Here is a 22,613-nt window from a genome sequence, read left to right as displayed (position 1 = left end):
TGAGCAGTGTGTTTTATTGCACTTTAGTCATACAGTATAAACAATCATTATGTTTAAAGTTTGTATGTAATATGTAAGTCTTAGAGGAATACTGAAACATCTTGAAATCTGATTAACCAAACTAGACTTGATTTGATAAGTTTACATCTTTGTTTTCTACTTGTGGGAATGGTAGGGAAAACTTAGAAATGCTTGTAAATATAATGAATGATACCATAATTGAACAGCTTGTATAGTGCTAAATGTACATTTTCATGTAGTTGACATGTCTAAATATGCAAATGTGATCATGGTTACTACACACAAGTATATAGCTCAGATTTCACTATATATAGCCCAGATGTTGTACTATATATAGCTCAGATTCATGATATACAGCCCAGATGTTGTGCTATATGTAGCTCAGATGTAGTACTGTTTACAATGTACTGTATACAGTACAGTTAGTATTTGTAAATCAATTCTGTTTAATATCCTGCATTATTAAACCTGTTATATGACTGTCTACCATGCTGCATTTGAAAGGTTTTACGTATGGGGGGAACCTTCAACTAACCACTTTGTCATCCAGAGAGATGGCAATTAATTATTTAGTCCTTTTACTGTAATTTGTTCTTGGTTGTATTGTATATCATATCTGCAGATATTAGACTTGTACTATAGGAAAAGATATTTTTTATAGTTTTTGTTTTGAACATGACATGTAACTTATATAAATTAAAAATTTTCTATTTAAGGCTAATGTGATGGATGAGTAAAGACAAAATAGCCTCCTCTGATTGTTTATGTTTTATTTATGTATCATTGAAAAAGAGTAAATGTGAATAAGAGCAAGGTTATTAGGTACAGTAGGGTTGAGGGTCAAGTCAATTGGGAGGTAAGTTTGAATGGAGAAAAACTGGAGGAAGTAAAGTGTTTTAGATATCTGGGAGTGGATCTGGCAGCGGATGGAACCATGGAAGCGGAAGTGGATCATAGGGTGGGGGAGGGGGCGAAAATCCTGGGAGCCTTGAAGAATGTGTGGAAGTCGAGAACATTATCTCGGAAAGCAAAAATGGGTATGTTTGAAGGAATAGTGGTTCCAACAATGTTGTATGGTTGCGAGGCGTGGGCTATGGATAGAGTTGTGCGCAGGAGGATGGATGTGCTGGAAATGAGATGTTTGAGGACAATGTGTGGTGTGAGGTGGTTTGATCGAGTAAGTAACGTAAGGGTAAGAGAGATGTGTGGAAATAAAAAGAGCGTGGTTGAGAGAGCAGAAGAGGGTGTTTTGAAATGGTTTGGGCACATGGAGAGAATGAGTGAGGAAAGATTGACCAAGAGGATATATGTGTCGGAGGTGGAGGGAACGAGAAGAAGTGGTGAAAGGAGGGCAAGGAATAGAGTGAACTGGATCGATGTGGTATACTGGGGTTGACGTGCTGTCAGTGGATTGAATCAGGGCATGTGAAGCGTCTGGGGTAAACCATGGAAAGCTGTGTAGGTATGTATATTTGCGTGTGTGGATGTATGTATATACATGTGTATGGAGGTGGGTTGGGCCATTTCTTTCGTCTGTTTCCTTGCGCTACCTCGCAAATGGGGGAGACCGGCAAAAAAAAAAAGATCATTGAAAAAAAATGATGTCTACTTTATTATTTATTTATTTATTTTACTTTGTTTCTGTCTCCCGCATTAGCGAGGTAGCACAAGGAAACAGATGAAAGAATGGCCCAACCCACCCACATACACATGTATATACATACACGTCCACACACGCAACTATACATACCTATACATCTCAACGTATATATATATATGAAGTATGAAGTCTGTTGGGGATGAGAGAGCTTGGGAAGTGAGTCAGTTGTTGTTCGCTGATGATACAGCGCTGGTGGCTGATTCATGTGAGAAACTGCAGAAGCTGGTGACTGAGTTTGGTAAAGTGTGTGAAAGAAGAAAGTTAAGAGTAAATGTGAATAAGAGCAAGGTTATTAGGTACAGTAGGGTTGAGGGTCAAGTCAATTGGGAGGTGAGTTTGAATGGAGAAAAACTGGAGGAAGTGAAGTGTTTTAGATATCTGGGAGTGGATCTGGCAGCGGATGGAACCATGGAAGCGGAAGTGGATCATAGGGTGGGGGAGGGGGCGAAAATTCTGGGAGCCTTGAAGAATGTGTGGAAGTCGAGAACATTATCTCGGAAAGCAAAAATGGGTATGTTTGAAGGAATAGTGGTTCCAACAATGTTGTATGGTTGCGAGACGTGGGCTATGGATAGAGTTGTGCGCAGGAGGATGGATGTGCTTGAAATGAGATGTTTGAGGACAATATGTGGTGTGAGGTGGTTTGATCGAGTAAGTAACGTAAGGGTAAGAGAGATGTGTGGAAATAAAAAGAGCGTGGTTGAGAGAGCAGAAGAGGGTGTTTTGAAATGGTTCGGGCACATGGAGAGAATGAGTGAGGAAAGATTGACCAAGAGAATATATGTGTCGGAGGTGGAGGGAACGAGGAGAAGAGGGAGACCAAATTGGAGGTGGAAAGATGGAGTGAAAAAGATTTTGTGTGATCGGGGCCTGAACATGCAGGAGGGTGAAAGGAGGGCAAGGAATAGAGTGAATTGGAGCGATGTGGTATACCGGGGTTGACGTGCTGTCAGTGGATTGAATCAAGGCATGTGAAGCGTCTGGGGTAAACCATGGAAATCTGTGTAGGTATGTATATTTGCGTGTGTGGACGTATGTATATACATGTGTATGGGGGTGGGTTGGGCCATTTCTTTCGTCTGTTTCCTTGCGCTGCCTCGCAAACGCGGGAGACAGCGACAAAGCAAAAAAAAAAAAAAAAAATATATATATATATATATACATGTACATAATTCATACTGTCTGCCTTTATTCATTCCCATCGCCACCCCGCCATACATGAAATAACAACTCCCTCCCCCTACATGTGCGCGAGGTAGTGCTAGGAAAATTACTTTTAAGGATGCAGTGGTTAGGGAGGTAAATGTAAGACTATTGGAGAGAGGGTCGAGTATGCAGTCTGTTGGGGATGAGAGGACCATGTAAGTGAGTCAATTGTTATTTGCCAATGATAAAGCACTGATGGCTGATTTGAGTGAGAAACTGCAGAAGTTGATGACTGAGTTTGGTAAAGTGTGTGAAAGGAGAAAGTTGAGAGTAAATTTCAATAAGAGCAAGGTTATTAGGTTCAGCAGGGTTGAGGGACAAGCTAGTTGGGATGTGAATTTGAATGGAGAAAAATTGCCGGAAGTGGTGTTTTAGATACCTGGGAGTGGACTTGGCAGTGAATGGAACCAGATAACTGGAAGTACATTACACATGACAGCTAAACACTGAATTTGAGCAGATGGGGTCTTCTTTTGTCTGTTTCCTGGCACTACCTTGCTGATGCAGGAGGTGGAGATGCTGTTTCCTGTGGGGCGGGATGGCACCAGGAATGGATGAAAATGAGCAAGTACGAATATATATATATATATATATATATATATATATATATATATATATATATATATATATATATATATATATATATATATATTTTGTGGAGAAGTTTTACATCGCCGGTTTATCAGATAATGTTGCCAGGGTGCTGGGACACCATCATGCAACTGTCTTCCTGCTACCAGCTGTACAAGTGACTCATCCCCCTCTCTTAGGGGTGGTGTTGAGATATGGAAGCATAGCCTGAGTCGCTTTGCTGTTGTGTAGGCTACCTCCACCAAAACAGCTCCCTGTCCACATCCAGGCCCCACAGACATGTTTCACATGCCCTAGTTCAGTTCATTGACATATATATATATATATATATATATATATATCTTTGTCTTGCTTTCACTACCTCAAGAAAGCAAGAGGTAGTGAAAGCTATGCGGAAGATGAAAGCCGGCAAGGCAGCAGGTTTGGATGGTATTGCAGTGGAATTTATTAAAAAAGGGGGGTGACTGTATTATTGACTGGTTGGTAAGGTTATTTAATGTATGTATGACTCATGGTGAGGTGCCTGAGGATTGACAGAATGCGTGCATAGTGCCATTGTACAAAGGCAAAGGGGATAAGAGTGAGTGCTCAAATTACAGAGGTATAAGTTTGTTGAGTATTCCTGGTAAATTATATGGGAGGGTATTGATTGAGAGGGTGAAGGCATGTACAGAGCATCAGATTGGGGAAGAGCAGTGTGGTTTCAGAAGTGGTAGAGGATGTGTGGATCAGGTGTTTGCTTTGAAGAATGTATGTGAGAAATACTTAGAAAAGCAAATGGATTTGTATGTAGCATTTATGGATCTGGAGAAGGCATATGATAGAGTTGATAGAGATGCTCTGTGGAAGGTATTAAGAATATATGGTGTGGGAGGAAAGTTGTTAGAAGCAGTGAAAAGTTTTTATCGAGGATGTAAGGCATGTGTACGTGTAGGAAGAGAGGAAAGTGATTGGTTCTCAGTGAATGTAGGTTTGCGGCAGGGGTGTGTGATGTCTCCATGGTTGTTTAATTTGTTTATGGATGGGGTTGTTAGGGAGGTAAATGCAAGAGTTTTGGAAAGAGGGGCAAGTATGAAGTCTGTTGGGGATGAGAGAGCTTGGGAAGTGAGTCAGTTGTTGTTCGCTGATGATACAGCGCTGGTGGCTGATTCATGTGAGAAACTGCAGAAGCTGGTGACTGAGTTTGGTAAAGTGTGTGGAAGAAGAAAGTTAAGAGTAAATGTGAATAAGAGCAAGGTTATTAGGTACAGTAGGGTTGAGGGTCAAGTCAATTGGGAGGTGAGTTTGAATGGAGAAAATTGGAGGAAGTGAAGTGTTTTAGATATCTGGGAGTGGATCTGGCAGCGGATGGAACCATGGAAGCGGAAGTGGATCATAGGGTGGGGGAGGGGGTGAAAATTCTGGGGGCCTTGAAGAATGTGTGGAAGTCGAGAACATTATCTCGGAAAGCAAAAATGGGTATGTTTGAAGGAATAGTGGTTCCAACAATGTTGTATGGTTGCGAGGCGTGGACTATGGATAGAGTTGTGCGCAGGAGGATGGATGTGCTGGAAATGAGATGTTTGAGGACAATGTGTGGTGTGAGGTGGTTTGATCGAGTGAGTAACGTAAGGGTAAGAGAGATGTGTGGAAATAAAAAGAGTGTGGTTGAGAGAGCAGAAGAGGGTGTTTTGAAGTGGTTTGGGCAAATGGAGAGAATGAGTGAGGAAAGATTGACCAAGAGGATATATGTGTCGGAGGTGGAGGGAACGAGGAGAAGAGGGAGACCAAATTGGAGGTGGAAAGATGGAGTGAAAAAGATTTTGTGTGATCGGGATCTGAACATGCAGGAGGGTGAAAGGAGGGCAAGGAATAGAGTGAATTGGAGCGATGTGGTATACCGGGGTTGACGTGCTGTCAGTGGATTGAATCAAGGCATGTGAAGCGTCTGGGGTAAACCATGGAAAGCTGTGTAGGTATGTATATTTGCGTGTGTGGACGTATGTATATACATGTGTATGGGGGGGGTTGGGCCATTTCTTTCGTCTGTTTCCTTGCGCTACCTCGCAAACGCGGGAGACAGCGACAAAGTATAATAAAAAAATAATAATAAATAATATATATATGCATGAGTTTGTATATAATGATATGTTGGTATGGGGATAGAGGAGAAAGAATACTTCCGACATATTCCCTGCATGTCGTAGAAGGTGACTTTCTAAAAGGGGAAACGGAAGGAGTCATGCAGGGAGTGCTTATCCTCCTCAAAGGCTCAGACTGGGGTGTCTAAATGTGTGTGGATATAACTGAGAAAAAAGGAGAGATAGGTAGTATGTTTGAGGAAAGGAACCTGGATGTTTTGGCTCTGAGTGAAACGAAGCTCTTACTTTGTTGCTTTCTCCCACGTTAGCGAGGTAGTGCAAGAAAACAGACGAAAGAATGGCCCAACCCACCCACATACACATGTATATACATACACATCCACACACGCAAATATACATACCTATACATCTCAATGTACACATATGTATACACACACAGATATATACATATATACACATGTACATAATTCATACTGTCTGCCTTTATTTATTCCCATCGCCACCTTGTCACACATGGAATAACAACCCCCTCCCCCCTCATGTGTGCGAGGTAGCGCTAGAAAAAGACAACAAAGGCCCCATTCGTTCACACTCAGTCTCTAGCTGTCATGTAATAATGCACCGAAACCACAGCTCCCTTTCCACATCCAGGCCCCACAGAACTTTCCATGGTTTACCCCAGATGCAATCCATTGACAGCACGTCGACCCCAATATACCACATCGTTCCAATTCACTCTATTCCTTGCACGCCTTTCACCCTCCTGCATGTTCAGGCCCCAATCACTCAAAATCTTTTTCACTCCATCTTTCCACCTCCAATTTGGTCTCCCACTTCTCCTCGTTCCCTCCACCTCTGACACATATATCCTCTTGGTCAATCTTTCCTCACTCATTCTCTGCATGTGCCCAAACCATTTCAAAACACTCTCTTCTGCTCTCTCAACCACACTCTTTTTCTTACCACACATCTCTCTTACCTTATTATTACTTACTCAATCAAACCACCTCACACCACATAAATGTCCTCAAACATCTCATTTCCAACACATCCACCCTCCTGTGCACAACTCTATCCATAGCCCACGCCTCGCAACCATACAAAATTGTTGGAACCACTGTTCCTTCAAACATACCCATTTTTGATTTCCGAGAGAATGTTCTCGACTTCCAAACATTCTTCATGGCCCAGAATTTTCGCCCCCTCACCCACCCTATGATTCACTTCCGTTTCCATGGTTCCATCCGCTGCCAGATCCACTCCCAGATATCTAAAACACTTCACATCCTCCACTTTTTCTCCATTCAAACTTACCTCCCAATTGACTTGACCCTCAACCCTACTGTACCTAATAACCTTGCTCTTATTCACATTTACTCTCAACTTTCTTCTTTCACACACTTTACCAAACTCAGTCACTAGCTTCTGCAGTTTCTCACACGAATCAGCCACCAGTGCTGTATCATCAGTGAACAACAACTGACTCATTTCCTAAGCTCTCTCATCCACAACAGACTGCATACTTGCCCCTCTTTCCAAAACTCTTGCATTCACCTCCCTAACAACCCCATCCATAATCAAATTAAACAACCATGGAGACATCACACACCCCTGCTGCAAACCTACATTCACTGAGAACCAGTCACTTTCCTCTCTTCCTACACGTACATATGCCTTACATCCTTGATAAAAACTTTTCACTGCTTCTAACAACTTGCCTCCCACGCCATATATTCCTAATACCTTCCACAGAGCATCTCTATGAACTCTATCATATGCCTTCTCCAGATCCATAAATGCTACATACAAATCTTTTTGCTTTTCTAAGTATTTCTCACATACATTTTTCAAAGCGAACACCTGATCCACACATCCTCTACCACTTCTGAAACCACACTGCTCTTCCCCAATCTGATGCTCTGTACATGCCTTCACCCTCTCAATCAATGCCCTCCCGTATAATTTCCCAAGAATGCTTAACAAACTTATACCTCTGTAATTTGAGCACTCACTTTTATCCCCTTTGCCTTTGTACAATGGCACTATGCAAGCATTCCGCCAATCCTCAGGCACCTCACCATGAATCATACATACATTAAATAACCTTACCAACCAGTCAACAATACAGTCACCCCCTTTTTAAATAAATTCCACTGCAATACCATCCAAACCTGCTGCCTTGCCGGCTTTCATCTTCCACAAAGCTTTTACTACCTCTTCTCTGTTTACCAAATCATTTTCCCTAACCCTCTCACTTTGCACACCACCTCAACCAAAACACCCTATATCAGCCACTCTGTCATCAAACACATTCAACTAACCTTCAAAATACTCACTCCATCTCCTTCTCACATTACCACTACTTGTTATCACCTCCCCATTAGCCCCCTTCACTGAAGTTCCCATTTGCTCCCTTGTCTTACGCACTTTATTTACCTCCTTCCAAAACATCTTTTTTTTTTTTTTTTTTTTTTTTTTTTTTTTTTATACTTTGTCGCTGTCTCCCGCGTTTGCGAGGTAGCGCAAGGAAACAGACGAAAGAAATGGCCCAACCCCCCCCCCCATACACATGTACATACACACGTCCACACACGCAAATATACATACCTACACAGCTTTCCATGGTTTACCCCAGACGCTTCACATGCCTTGATTCAATCCACTGACAGCACGTCAAACCCTGTATACCACATCGCTCCAATTCACTCTATTCCTTGCCCTCCTTTCACCCTCCTGCATGTTCAGGCCCCGATCACACAAAATCTTTTTCACTCCATCTTTCCACCTCCAATTTGGTCTCCCTCTTCTCCTCGTTCCCTCCACCTCCGACACATATATCCTCTTGGTCAATCTTTCCTCACTCATTCTCTCCATGTGCCCAAACCATTTCAAAACACCCTCTTCTGCTCTCTCAACCACGCTCTTTTTATTTCCACACATCTCTCTTACCCTTACGTTACTTACTCGATCAAACCACCTCACACCACACATTGTCCTCAAACATCTCATTTCCAGCACATCCATCCTCCTGCGCACAACTCTATCCATAGCCCACGCCTCGCAACCATACAACATTGTTGGAACCACTATTCCTTCAAACATACCCATTTTTGCTTTCCGAGATAATGTTCTCGACTTCCACACATTTTTCAAGGCTCCCAAAATTTTCGCCCCCTCCCCCACCCTATGATCCACTTCCGCTTCCATGGTTCCATCCGCTGACAGATCCACTCCCAGATATCTAAAACACTTCACTTCCTCCAGTTTTTCTCCATTCAAACTCACCTCCCAATTGACTTGACCCTCAACCCTACTGTACCTAATAACCTTGCTCTTATTCACATTTACTCTTAACTTTCTTCTTCCACACACTTTACCAAACTCAGTCACCAGCTTCTGCAGTTTCTCACATGAATCAGCCACCAGCGCTGTATCATCAGCGAACATCTTTTTGTTCTCCCTAAAATTTAATGATACTCTCTCACCCCAACTCTCATTTGCCCTCTTTTTCACCTCTTGCACCTTTCTCTTGACTTCTTGCCTCTTTCTTTTATACATCTCCCACTCATTTGCATTATTTCCCTGTGAAAATCGTCCAAATGCCTCTCTCTTCTCTCTCACTAATAATCTTACTTCTTCATCCCACCACTCACTACCTTTTCTAATCTGCCCACCTCCCACGCTTCTCATGCCACAAGCATCTTTTGCGCAATCCATCACTGCTTCCCTAAATACATCCCATTCCTCCCCCACTCCTCTTACCTCCTTTGATCTCACCTTTTCCCATTCTGTACTCAGTCTCTCCTGGAATTTCCTCACACCAGTCTCCTTCCCAAGCTCACTTACTCTCACCACTCTCTTCACCCCAACATTCTCTCTTCTTTTCTGAAATCCTCTACAAATCTTCACCTTCGCCTCCACAAGATAATGATCAGACATCCCTCCAGTTGCACCTCTCAGCACATTAACATCCAAAAGTCTCTTTTTCGCGAGCCTATCAATCAACACGTAATCCAATAACGCTCTCCGGCCATCTCTCCTACTTACATACGTATACTTATGTATATCTCTTTTTAAACCAGGTATTCCCAATCACCAGTCCTTTTTCAGTACATAAATCTACAAGCTCTTCACCATTTCCATTTACAATAAACATGAATATGTATATTTGAAAGTGCTAAGAGATTTATGTAGCTTAATTTCTATCAAGATTATCATTGTTTCAATTTTGAACATTATCTTTGCATACTTACTGTCCCATAGTCAGTACATAGTGCATACTTACTGTCCCATAGTCAGTACACACTGCATACTTACTGTCCCATAGTCAGTACACACTGCATACATACTGTCCCATAGTCAGTACATAGTGCATACTTACTGTCACATAGTCAGAACATAGTGCATACTTACTGTCCCATAGTTAGTACATAGTGTATACTTACTGTCCCATAGTTAGTACATAGTGCATACATACTGTCCCATAGTCAGTACATAGTGCATACTTACTGTCCCATAGTCAGTACACTGCATACATACTGTCCCATAGTCAGTACATAGTGCATACTTACTGTCCCATAGTCAGTACATAGTGCATACTTACTGTCCCATAGTTAGTACATAGTGCATACATACTGTCCCATAATCAGTACATAGTGCATACATACTGTCCCATAGTCAGTACATAGTGCATACTTACTGTCCCATAGTACATAGTGCATACATACTGTCCCATAGTTAGTACATAGTGCATACATACTGTCCCATAGTCAGTACACACTGCATACATACTGTCCCATAGTCAGTACATAGTGCATACTTACTGTCCCATAGTCAGTACATAGTGCATACTTACTGTCCCATAGTCAGTACATAGTGCATACTTACTGTCCCATAGTCAGTACATAGTGCATACTTACTGTCCCATAGTTAGTACATAGTACATCCTTACTGTCCCATAGTCAGTACATAGTGCATACTTACTGTCCCATAGTTAGTACATAGTGCATACATACTGTCCCATAGTCAGTACACACTGCATACATACTGTCCCATAGTCAGTACATAGTGCATACATACTGTCCCATAGTCAGTACATAGTGCATACATACTGTCCCATAGTCAGTACATAGTGCATACATACTGTCCCATAGTCTGTACATAGTGCATACTTACTGTCCCATAGTCAGCACATAGTGCATACTTACTGTCCCATAGTTAGTACATAGTGCATACATACTGTCCCATAGTCAGTACACACTGCATACATACTGTCCCATAGTCAGTACATAGTGCATACATACTGTCCCATAGTCAGTACATAGTGCATACATAGTGTCCCATAGTCAGTACATAGTGCATACATACTGTCCCATAGTCAGTACATAGTGCATACATACTGTCCCACAGTCAGTACATAGTGCATACTTACTGTCCCATAGTTAGTACATAGTGCATACTTACTGTCCCATAGTCAGTACATAGTGCATACATACTGTCCCATAGTCAGTACATAGTGCATACATACTGTCCCATAGTCAGTACATAGTGCATACATACTGTCCCATAGTTAGTACATAGTGCATACTTACTGTCCCATAGTCAGTACATAGTGGATACTTACTGTCCCATAGTCAGTACATAGTGCATACATACTGTCCCATAGTCAGTACATAGTGCATACATACTGTCCCATAGTCAGTACATAGTGCATACATACTGTCCCATAGTCAGTACATAGTGCATACATACTGTCCCATAGTTAGTACATAGTGCATACTTACTGTCCCATAGTCAGTACATAGTGGATACTTACTGTCCCATAGTCAGTACATAGTGCATACATACTGTCCCATAGTCAGTACACACTGCATACATACTGTCCCATAGTCAGTATATAGTGCATACATACTGTCCCATAGTTAGTACATAGTGCATACTTGCTGTCTCATTAAGTCACACCTCGGTGTCCCACCTCATCTTCTCATCTATCATTTCTAGTTTATAGTTAAGCTTTAAAAGCAGTATTAATTATAGTGATAACTCCTCTTGCCACAACTCAGATGTTGCCTGACATATATTTGACTTCATTGGCCAATATGAACCATTTTCTCCTTACTGAAATACTTAAGTCGCTAAATTTTGGCCTTGTTTTCCAATAGCAAGTAGAATGACCAACTAGGACACATGAAATACCATGTACATTATTTTCCTTTTTACCGAATATTTGTGTACAAAAGGCAGATGGCCACTTAGTTGCTATAGATACAGCCACATATTAAAGGCAATTATGTCAATTATCGTACATTATGGTTGGTGGAGGTCGAGCTGATCTTGTGTTATAGTCTCCAACATTATTGACCACTACACACAACTTGGCCAGCCAATTTCTTGCTTAACTTCATATTATCATGTCGTTACCTTATGTGGTCCTACGGTTTTCGAAGAACTTCTCAGTCATCATCATCATCATAATCATTATCATCATAATTATCACAATCATAAACATCATAATCATTATCATCATCATAATCATTATCATCACAATTATCATTGTAATCATCATTATGATCATTATCATCATAATCATTATCACAATAATTATCATCATTATCATCATAATTATCATTTTCATCATAAACATCATAATCAATATCATCATCACCATCATCATTATCATGATCATAATCATTGTCATCATAAATATCATAATACAATCATTACCATCATTAGTATTATCATAAGCAGCATGAACATCAATAACATCATCATAATTGTTATCATCATCATTATCACCACCATCATAATCATCATCATAAACATCCTCATAATCATTATCATCATCATATTCATGATCATCATTATTATCATAATCATAAACATAATCATTATCATCATTATCATCACCATCATCATAATCATTATCGTCATAAACATAATCATCATAATCATCGTTATTATCAATTATCATAATCATCATAAACTTAATCATAATCGTAAACATCATCATAATCATTATCATCATTATCATCATCATAAACGTTACATAAACATTACCATCATAAACATCATCAAAATCATTATCACCATCATTTCTATCAATCATTATCACCATCATTTTTATCATCATAATAACATCATAATTGTTAAAATCATCATAATCACCATCATTTCTATCATCATCATCATTATCACCATCATTTCTATCATCATAATCATTATCACCATCATATCTATCATCATAATCATTATCACCATCATTTCTATCATCATAATCATTATCACCATCATTTCTATCATCATAATCATTATCACCATCATTTCTATCATCATCATCATTATCACCATCATTTCTATCATCATCATCATTATCACCATCATTTCTATCATCATCATCATTATCACCATCATTTCTATCATCATCATCATTATCACCATCATTTCTATCATAATCGTCAGTATAAAGATCATCATAATCATTATCACCATCATTTCTATCATCATAATCATTATCACCATCATATCTATCATCATAATCATTATCACCATCATTTCTATCATCATAATCATTATCACCATCATTTCTATCATCATAATCATTATCACCATCATTTCTATCATCATCATCATTATCATCATTATCACCATCATTTCTATCATCATCATCATTATCACCATCATTTCTATCATAATCGTCAGTATAAAGATCATCATAATCATTATCACCATCATTTCTATCATCATAATCATTATCACCATCATTTCTATCATCATAATCATTATCACCATCATTTCTATCATCATCATCATTATCACCATCATTTCTATCATCATCATCATTATCACCATCATTTCTATCATAATCGTCAGTATAAGATCATCAATCATTATCATCATCTATCATCATAATCATTATCACCATCTTTCTATCATCATCATTTCTATCATCATCATCATTATCACCATCATTTCTATCTCATCATCATTATCACCATCATTTCTATCATAATCGTCAGTATAAAGATCATCATAATCATTATCACCATCATTTCTATCATCATAATCATTATCACCATCATTTCTATCATCATCATCATTATCACCATCATTTCTATCATCATAATCATTATCACCATCATTTCTATCATCATCATCATTATCACCATCATTTCTATCATCATCATCATTATCACCATCATTTCTATCATCATCATCATTATCACCATCATTTCTATCATAATCGTCAGTATAAAGATCATCATAATCATTATCACCATCATTTCTATCATAATCGTCAGTATAAAGATCATCATAATCATTATCACCATCATTTCTATCATCATAATCATTATCACCATCATTTCTATCATCATCATCATTATCACCATCATTTCGATCATCATCATCATTATCACCATCATTTCTATCATCATCATCATTATCACCATCATTTCTATCATCATAATCATTATCACCATCATTTCTATCATCATCATTATCACCATCATTTCTATCATAATCGTCAGTATAAAGATCATCATAATCATTATCACCATCATTTCTATCATCATAATCATTATCACCATCATTTTTCATATCATCATTATCCCATCATTATCATCATCATTATCACCATCATTTCTATCATCATAATCATTATCACCATCATTTCTATCATAATCGTCAGTATAAAGATCATCATAATCATTATCACCATCATTTCTATCATCATAATCATTATCACCATCATTTCTATCATCATCATCATTATCACCATCATTTCTATCATCATAATCATTATCACCATCATTTCTATCATCATCATTATCACCATCATTTCTATCATAATCGTCAGTATAAAGATCATCATAATCATTATCACCATCATTTCTATCATCATAATCATTATCACCATCATTTCTATCATCATCATCATTATCACCATCATTTCTATCATCATAATCATTATCACCATCATTTCTATCATAATCGTCAGTATAAAGATCATCATAATCATTATCACCATCATTTCTATCATCATAATCATTATCACCATCATTTCTATCATAATCGTCAGTATAAAGATCATCATAATCATTATCACCATCATTTCTATCATCATAATCATTATCACCATCATTTCTATCATCATAATCATTATCACCATCATTTCTATCATCATCATTATCACCATCATTTCTATCATAATCGTCAGTATAAAGATCATCATAATCATTATCACCATCATTTCTATCATCATAATCATTATCACCATCATTTCTATCATCATCATCATTATCACCATTATTTCTATCATCATAATCATTATCACCATCATTCCTATCATCATCATCATTATCACCATCATCTTAATCATTATCATCATCATTATTATCATCATTATCAATCGGCTTTAAAAGATGTGATCAAGTAGTGAGCCGTTACTCCTCTCATTACCAGACTGGCCAAAGTAAGGCTTATGGTTATGGCTGGCTGCCGAAATTTAGTACATCAGCAATGTAACCCATTGATTTAGTACATCAGCAATGTAACCCATTGATTTAGTACATCAGCAATGTAACCCATTGATTTCGTACATCAGCAATGTAATCCATTGATTTAGTACATCAGCAATGTAACCCATTGATTTCGTACATCAGCAATGTAACCCATTGATTTCGTACATCAGCAATGTAACCCATTGATTTAGTACATCAGCAATGTAACCCATTGATTTAGTACATCAGCAATGTAATCCATTGATTTAGTACATCAGCAATGTAACCCATTGATTTAGTACATCAGCAATGTAACCCATTGATTTAGTACATCAGCAATGTAACCCATTGATTTAGTACATCAGCAATGTAACCCATTGATTTAGTACATCAGCAATGTAACCCATTGATTTAGTACATCAGCAATGTAACCCATTGATTTAGTACATCAGCAACGTAACCCATTAATTTCGTACATCAGCAATGTAACCCATTGATTTAGTACATCAGCAATGTAACCCATTGATTTAGTACATCAGCAATGTAACCCATTGATTTAGTACATCAGCAATGTAACCCATTGATTTAGTACATCAGCAATGTAACCCATTGATTTAGTACATCAGCAATGTAATCCATTGATTTAGTACATCAGCAATGTAACCCATTGATTTAGTACATCAGCAATGTAACCCATTGATTTAGTACATCAGCAATGTAACCCATTGATTTAGTACATCAGCAATGTAACCCATTGATTTAGTACATCAGCAATGTAATCCATTGATTTAGTACATCAGCAATGTAACCCATTGATTTCGTACATCAGCAATGTAACCCATTGATTTAGTACATCAGCAACGTAACCCATTAATTTCGTACATCATGTACATCAGGAATGTAACCCATTAATGTTGTCATTATGTTTTGTAAATTAGAAAACAAGATTTTGATTGGGTAGGACTATGTAATATAAGTTTTATTGAATGCGCTGGTAATTGAAAATCCTAATCATACATACATATATAAACAAATAATATAGGTGTATTTACTTATTATATAGAAAACGGATGATAAGTTGATAATTTAAAAATATTAAATAATTAATGATAAATGGATAAAGAACCATCGGCTCAGTTGCCATGTTTGGTCTAGTGCAGGCAAACATCCTTCTGGTGGCCGTCATACTAGTGTAGACAAGGTAATTTTATCATGGCACTTTATATGGCTTTCTAGCTCAGTTATAGCTATTTAACGGTAATATTGTTATTGCATTTCTATTTGTGATTGTAATGAGTGACATTAGAGTTGGTCACAAAAGAATTTGGTGTAAAATGTGAGATAACAAGTCTCGTGTCCAACCTTAAACAGGAATTAGTTGTAGACTAATACAGATGTTATGGTTGACCTGATCTTTGTTACTTGAAAATGTTGAAACAATTCAATGGTGTGGTAAAGTAGTACTTAAGTCACACAACGCCAATGTCTTGATTTTGTGTACAATTTGATTTATGAGATTAAAGGTTTACAAGTTTGTGGAGGGGGAAGCTCGTCTCGTATATCTCGTTTTATGGATTTTTTTTATGTTTTGGTAAAAAATTGAGAGAATTGTTTAACTGCCATTATTTTTTGTATTGGTAAGTAACATTGCTTCATAACAAAGTTGTCAAACTAACCGAGTTATGAAGGATAGTTAAAGTGCAGATAAGTATAGGAAAATCTTAAAACTTGAACTTCTTTCTGGAGTGCTAGGTTTAGTGTCGACTAATTTACCTTATTTTAAGAACCTAAAGAGTGAGAACACTGTAAGTGGTCCATGCTAGGCAGGTCCTGAGTCTGTCCACCCTACCTACAACCAACTGTCTCAACCCATAAACTCATCCAACCTTCGTTTAAAGCTACTGTAATACCTACCTTCCACTACTGCTCTTGGCAGCTGGTTCCATGAATCTACAACCATATTCCTGAACCAATATTTACCCACATAGGACCTGAATCTATTTTTTTTTTTAATTTAAATGCATTATTTCTTGTCCTTTCCGGTGGTGCCATTCTAAGAACATTACACGTTACCTTTATTAATGCCCTTCTCCCATTTAAAGACTTTAATCGTATCTCCTCGAGCACTCCTCTTAGGTGAGTGTTAATTCAGTCTTTTTCGCCTTTCTTCATAAATTAGGTTTCTATTTCCTGGAATAATTTTTTGTCATTTTCCTTTGTACTATCTCTAAAGAATCTATATCACCTGCTAATACGGAGCCCAAAACTGTACCACATAATCTAAATGTGGTCTCACCAATGCAAGATAAAATTGCAATAATACTCTAGGAGTTTTATTGCTGACAGTCCTGTTAATGAACCCTAACATCCAATTATCCATGTTACACATTTTAATGCATTGTTGCTGTGGTTAGCGTAAGATACTTGGCCACCAGTACCCCTAAATCTCTTTTGCATTCTGTTTTACCAATAGAAATATTGTCCACTTTGAAATCATTGTTCCTCCTTTACCCACATTAAGTATTTAGTATTTTTCTGTGTTGAATTCCATTTTCCATAATCATATCCATTCTGATAATCAATTTGCCCTGCAATTTCACAGAATTTTTATCGAGTCAATTACGGCCCCCAGTTTTTATATCATCGGCAAATTTACTTAAGTTGCTGGTTATTCCCATATCCAAATTGTTAATATAGATAATGAACAAGAGCAGACCTAAGACTGACCATTGAGGAACACCACTGGCTATATTGCCCCAGTTCGATGTAACTCAGTTGATGCATACCCTCTGTTTTCTGTCAGAGTCACGCCCTAATCTAGTTAAATACACAACCCCCGATGCCATATGCCACTATTTTTCTAAGCAGATGCTCATGAGGTATTCTTGTCAAAAGCCTTACTTTAGGTGTAAGTATATGGTATACCTCTTGATTAACTGTTGCAAATACTTCATTAAAGGAGAGAAGGTTACTGAGACATGACTTCCTTTTTGCAAACTCATGTTGAGAATCCCAAATGAGATCACGATTCTCCAAGTGTTCTTGTATTTTGTCCGTTGTAATTGATTCAAGAAATTTCCCCTCAATAGATTTCAAGGTGATAGGATGATAATGAGGAAATAGATCTGTCCCCTTTCTTAAAGATGGGAACAACATTTGCTGCCCTCCATTGATTCCAGAGACTGTTTAAACACATTTAAAAGAGGAATGCTTACTTCCTCCTTACATTCTTTCAAGACCCTCACATCAGTACCAGCTAGCCCAGGACACCTGTTTACTTAATCGTTCTATTTGTTTCAAAATATCAAATTATTTATATATTGCATAGCTTCCTGCTTTTGTCCCTTGTGAATTTGCTTTGGAACTGGAATATTTGTATGTTTTAGAGGAGAGTTGTGTATTTTGATTAGTTAGTGGATAGGGTTCATTGAATTACATATTCTGTAAACCCATGTGAAGTTTTATGGTAAAGTTTCAAAAGATGGACATGTATTTTTAGATAGAATATAATGAAAATGGTATGAGTGGATTCCTTTGGATATGTAGATACTGTGGGAATTTATATGTTGCATATACCTCTTAACTACAACAATTTCAAGATTTTGTAGAATGGTCAGGCTTTTTGAAGTACAGAGAAAATGTGTGGTAAAAACACTAAAAATGAACATATGTGTAAGTTGTGCATTGCAACAATTTCATTCAGATATAACAAACATTAGATAAATTGGAGGCTTCATAACTTATGCAGATGGCCGAAACAAAATTATCTTGGCATTTGTTTGGATTCTGTAGAGTTTTATTTGGTTTGTAGGTCAGTCAGTATCTGGCAGCGGATGGAACCATGGAAGCGGAAGTGAATCATAGGGTGGGGGAGGGGGCAAAAATTCTGGGAGCCTTGTAGAATGTTTGGAAGTCGAGAACATTATCTCGGAAAGCAAAAATGGGTATGTTTGAAGGAATAGTGGTTCCAACAATGTTGTATGGTTGCGAGGTATGGGCTATGGGTCGAGTTGTGCGCAGGAGGGTGGATGTGCTGGAAATGAGATGTTTGAGGACAATATGTGGTGTGAGGTGGTTTGATCGAGTAAGTAATGTAAGGGTAAGAGAGATGTGCGGAAATAAAAAGAGTGTGGTTGAGAGAGCAGAAGAGGGTGTTTTGAAATGGTTTGGTCACATGGAGAGAATGAGTGAGGAAAGATTGACCGAGAGGATATATGTGTCAGAGGTGGAGGGAATGAGAAGTGGGAGACCAACTTGGAGGTGGAAAGATGGAGTGAAAAAGATTTTGAGTGATCGGGGCCTGAACATGCAGGAGGGTGAAAGGTGGGCAAGGAATAGAGTGAATTGGAACAATGTGGTATACCGGGGTCGACGTGCTGTCAGTGGATTCAACCAGGGCATGTGAAGTGTCTGGGGTAAACCATGGAAAGTTGTGTGGGGCCTGGATGTGGAAAGGGAGCTGTGGTTTCGGTGCATTATTACATGACAGCTAGAGACTGAGTGTGAACGAATGGGGCCTTTGTTGTATTTTCCTAGCACTACCTTGCACACATGAGGGGGGGAGGGGGTTGTTATTCCATGTGTGGCGAGGTGGCAATGGGAATAAATAAAGGCAGACAGTATGAATTATGTACGTGTATATATGTATATGTCTGTGTGTGTATATATATGTGTACATTGAGATGTATAGGTATGTATATTTGCGTATGTGGACATGTATGTATATACATGTGTATGTGGGTGGGTTGGGCCATTCTTTTGTGTTTCCTTGCGCTACCTCGCTAACGCGGGAGACAGTGACAAAGCAAAATAATTAAAATAATAAAATAGGTCAGTATACAAACTGAGTGAAGCTGTAATACAACAAAACTTGTCTAATGTCTACAAATGTCAATGTTTCTCTTTATGCATGCCAGTGAAAGTCACCATGCATCTTAACATTTGAACGTGACTGGATCAGAGTTTTGCAAGTATGACGGGTGGGTTCTTATGTCTAAATGGATTTTGGGCTGTAATTAATGATCGAGATCTGTGTAACACAAGGTCATATTCCTACATTTCTTTAGGCATCTGAACTCCCAGTTTTCCTTCTGTTCTAAACGAGTCATGGTGGTGCTGTGTTACTCACATTTTGATAATGTTGACATTCTAAAAATATCAAAACCCACAAAACATCTGAAGGGATGTGGAAAGGGAGCTGTGGTTTCGGGCATTATTGCATGACAGCTAGAGACTGAGTGTGAACGAATGGGGCCTTTGTTGTCTTTTCCTAGCGCTACCTTGTACACATGAGGGGGGGAGGGGGATGTTATTCCATGTGTGGCGAGGTGGCGATGGGAATGAATAAAGGCAGACAGTGTGAATTGTGTGCATGTGTATATATGTATGTGTGTGTGTGTGTATATATATGTGTACATTGAGATGTATGGGTATGTATATTTGCGTGTGTGGACGTGTACGTATATACATGTGTATGGGGGTGGGTTGGGCCATTTCATTCGTATGTTTCCTTGCGCTACCTCGCAAACGCGGGAGACCGACAAAGTATTAAAAAAAAAATATATATATATATATATATATATATATATATATATATATATATATATATATATATATAATGGGTAAAACTGAAAGTTGATGGAGAGAGATGGGTGATTATTGGTGCATATGCACCTGGGCATGAGAAGAAAGATCATGAGAGGCAAGTGTTTTGGGAGCAGCTGAATGAGTGTGTTAGTGGTTTTGATGCACGAGACCTGGTTATAGTGTTGGGTGATTTGAATGCAAAGGTGAGTAATGTGGCAGTTGAGGGAATAATTGGTATACATGGGGTGTTCAGTGTTGTAAATGGAAATGGTGAAGAGCTTGTAGATTTATGTGCTGAAAAAGGACTGATGATTGGGAATACCTGGTTTAAAAAGCGAGATATACATAAGTATACTTATGTAAGTAGGAGAGATGGCCAGAGAGCATTATTGGATTACGTGTTAATTGACAGGCGCGCGAAAGAGAGACTTTTGGATGTTAATGTGCTGAGAGGTGCAACTGGAGGGATGTCTGATCATTATCTTGTGGAGGCTAAGGTGAAGATTTGTATGGGTTTCCAGAAAAGAAGAGTGAATGTTGGGGTGAAGAGGGTGGTGAGAGTAAGTGAGCTTGGGAAGGAGACTTGTGTGAGGAAGTACCAGGAGAGACTGAGTACAGAATGGAAAAAGGTGAGAACAATGGAAGTAAGGGGAGTGGGGGAGGAATGGGATGTATTTAGGGAATCAGTGATGGATTGCGCAAAAGATGCTTGTGGCATGAGAAGAGTGGGAGGTGGGTTGATTAGAAAGGGTAGTGAAGAAGTAAGAGTATTAGTGAAAGAGAAGAGAGAGGCATTTGGACGATTTTTGCAGGGAAAAAATGAAATTGAGTGGGAGACGTATAAAAGAAAGAGACAGGAGGTCAAGAGAAAGGTGCAAGAGGTGAAAAAAAGGGCAAATGAGAGTTGGGGTGAGAGAGTATCATTAAATTTTAGGGAGGATAAAAAGATGTTCTGGAAGGAGGTAAATAAAGTGCGTAAGACAAGGGAGCAAATGGGAACTTCAGTGAAGGGCGCAAATGGGGAGGTGATAACAAGTAGTGGTGATGTGAGAAGGAGATGGAGTGAGTATTTTGAAGGTTTGTTGAATGTGTTTGATGATAGAGTGGCAGATATAGGGTGTTTTGGTCGAGGTGGTGTGCAAAGTGCGAGGGTTAGGGAAAATGATTTGGTAAACAGAGAAGAGGTAGTAAAAGCTTTGCGGAAGATGAAAGCCGGCAAGGCAGCAGGTTTGGATGGTATTGCAGTGGAATTTATTCAAAAAGGGGGTGACTGTATTGTTGACTGGTTGGTAAGGTTATTTAATGTATGTATGACTCATGGTGAGGTGCCTGAGGATTGGTGGAATGCGTGCATAGTGCCATTGTACAAAGGCAAAGGGGATAAGAGTGAGTGCTCAAATTACAGAGGTATAAGTTTGTTGAGTATTCCTGGCAAATTGTATGAGAGGGTATTGATTGAGAGGGTGAAGGCATGTACAGAGCATCAGATTGGGGAAGAGCAGTGTGGTTTCAGAAGTGGTAGAGGATGTGTGGATCAGGTGTTTGCTTTGAAGAATATATGTGAGAAATACTTAGAAAAGCAAATGGATTTGTATGTAGCATTTATGGATCTGGAGAAGGCATATGATAGAGTTGATAGAGATGCTCTGTGGAAGGTATTAAGAATATATGGTGTGGGAGGCAAGTTGTTAGAAGCAGTGAAAAGTTTTTATCGAGGATGTAAGGCATGTGTACGTGTAGGAAGAGAGGAAAGTGATTGGTTCTCAGTGAATGTAGGTTTGCGGCAGGGGTGTGTGATGTCTCCATGGTTGTTTAATTTGTTTATGGATGGGGTTGTTAGGGAGGTGAATGCAAGAGTTTTGGAAAGAGGGGCAAGGATGAAGTCTGTTGGGGATGAGAGAGCTTGGGAAGTGAGTCAGTTGTTATTCGCTGATGATACAGCGCTGGTGGCTGATTCATGTGAGAAACTGC

The 22,613-nt window shown here is 38.7% G+C and overlaps 1 protein-coding gene across 1 annotated transcript in view; it reads left to right on the top strand.

Annotated features, from left to right (window-relative positions):
* The first annotated feature begins 16,109 nt into the window (after nt 1-16,109).
* RpS30 (ribosomal protein S30) overlaps nt 16,110-22,613 on the top strand; it is a 22,590-nt gene continuing 16,086 nt past the window's right edge. Inside the window, exon 1 of the mRNA XM_071693281.1 lies at nt 16,110-16,257. The gene's annotated coding sequence lies outside the window, so the exon portion shown is untranslated. The remainder of the gene's footprint in view (nt 16,258-22,613) is intronic.

This window comes from Panulirus ornatus, chromosome 55, assembly GCF_036320965.1.
Source record: "Panulirus ornatus isolate Po-2019 chromosome 55, ASM3632096v1, whole genome shotgun sequence".
NCBI classification, from domain to species: domain Eukaryota; kingdom Metazoa; phylum Arthropoda; class Malacostraca; order Decapoda; family Palinuridae; genus Panulirus; species Panulirus ornatus.
Note: the sequence above shows the minus strand (reverse complement) of the source record. Positions and strands in the feature narration are given on the sequence as shown.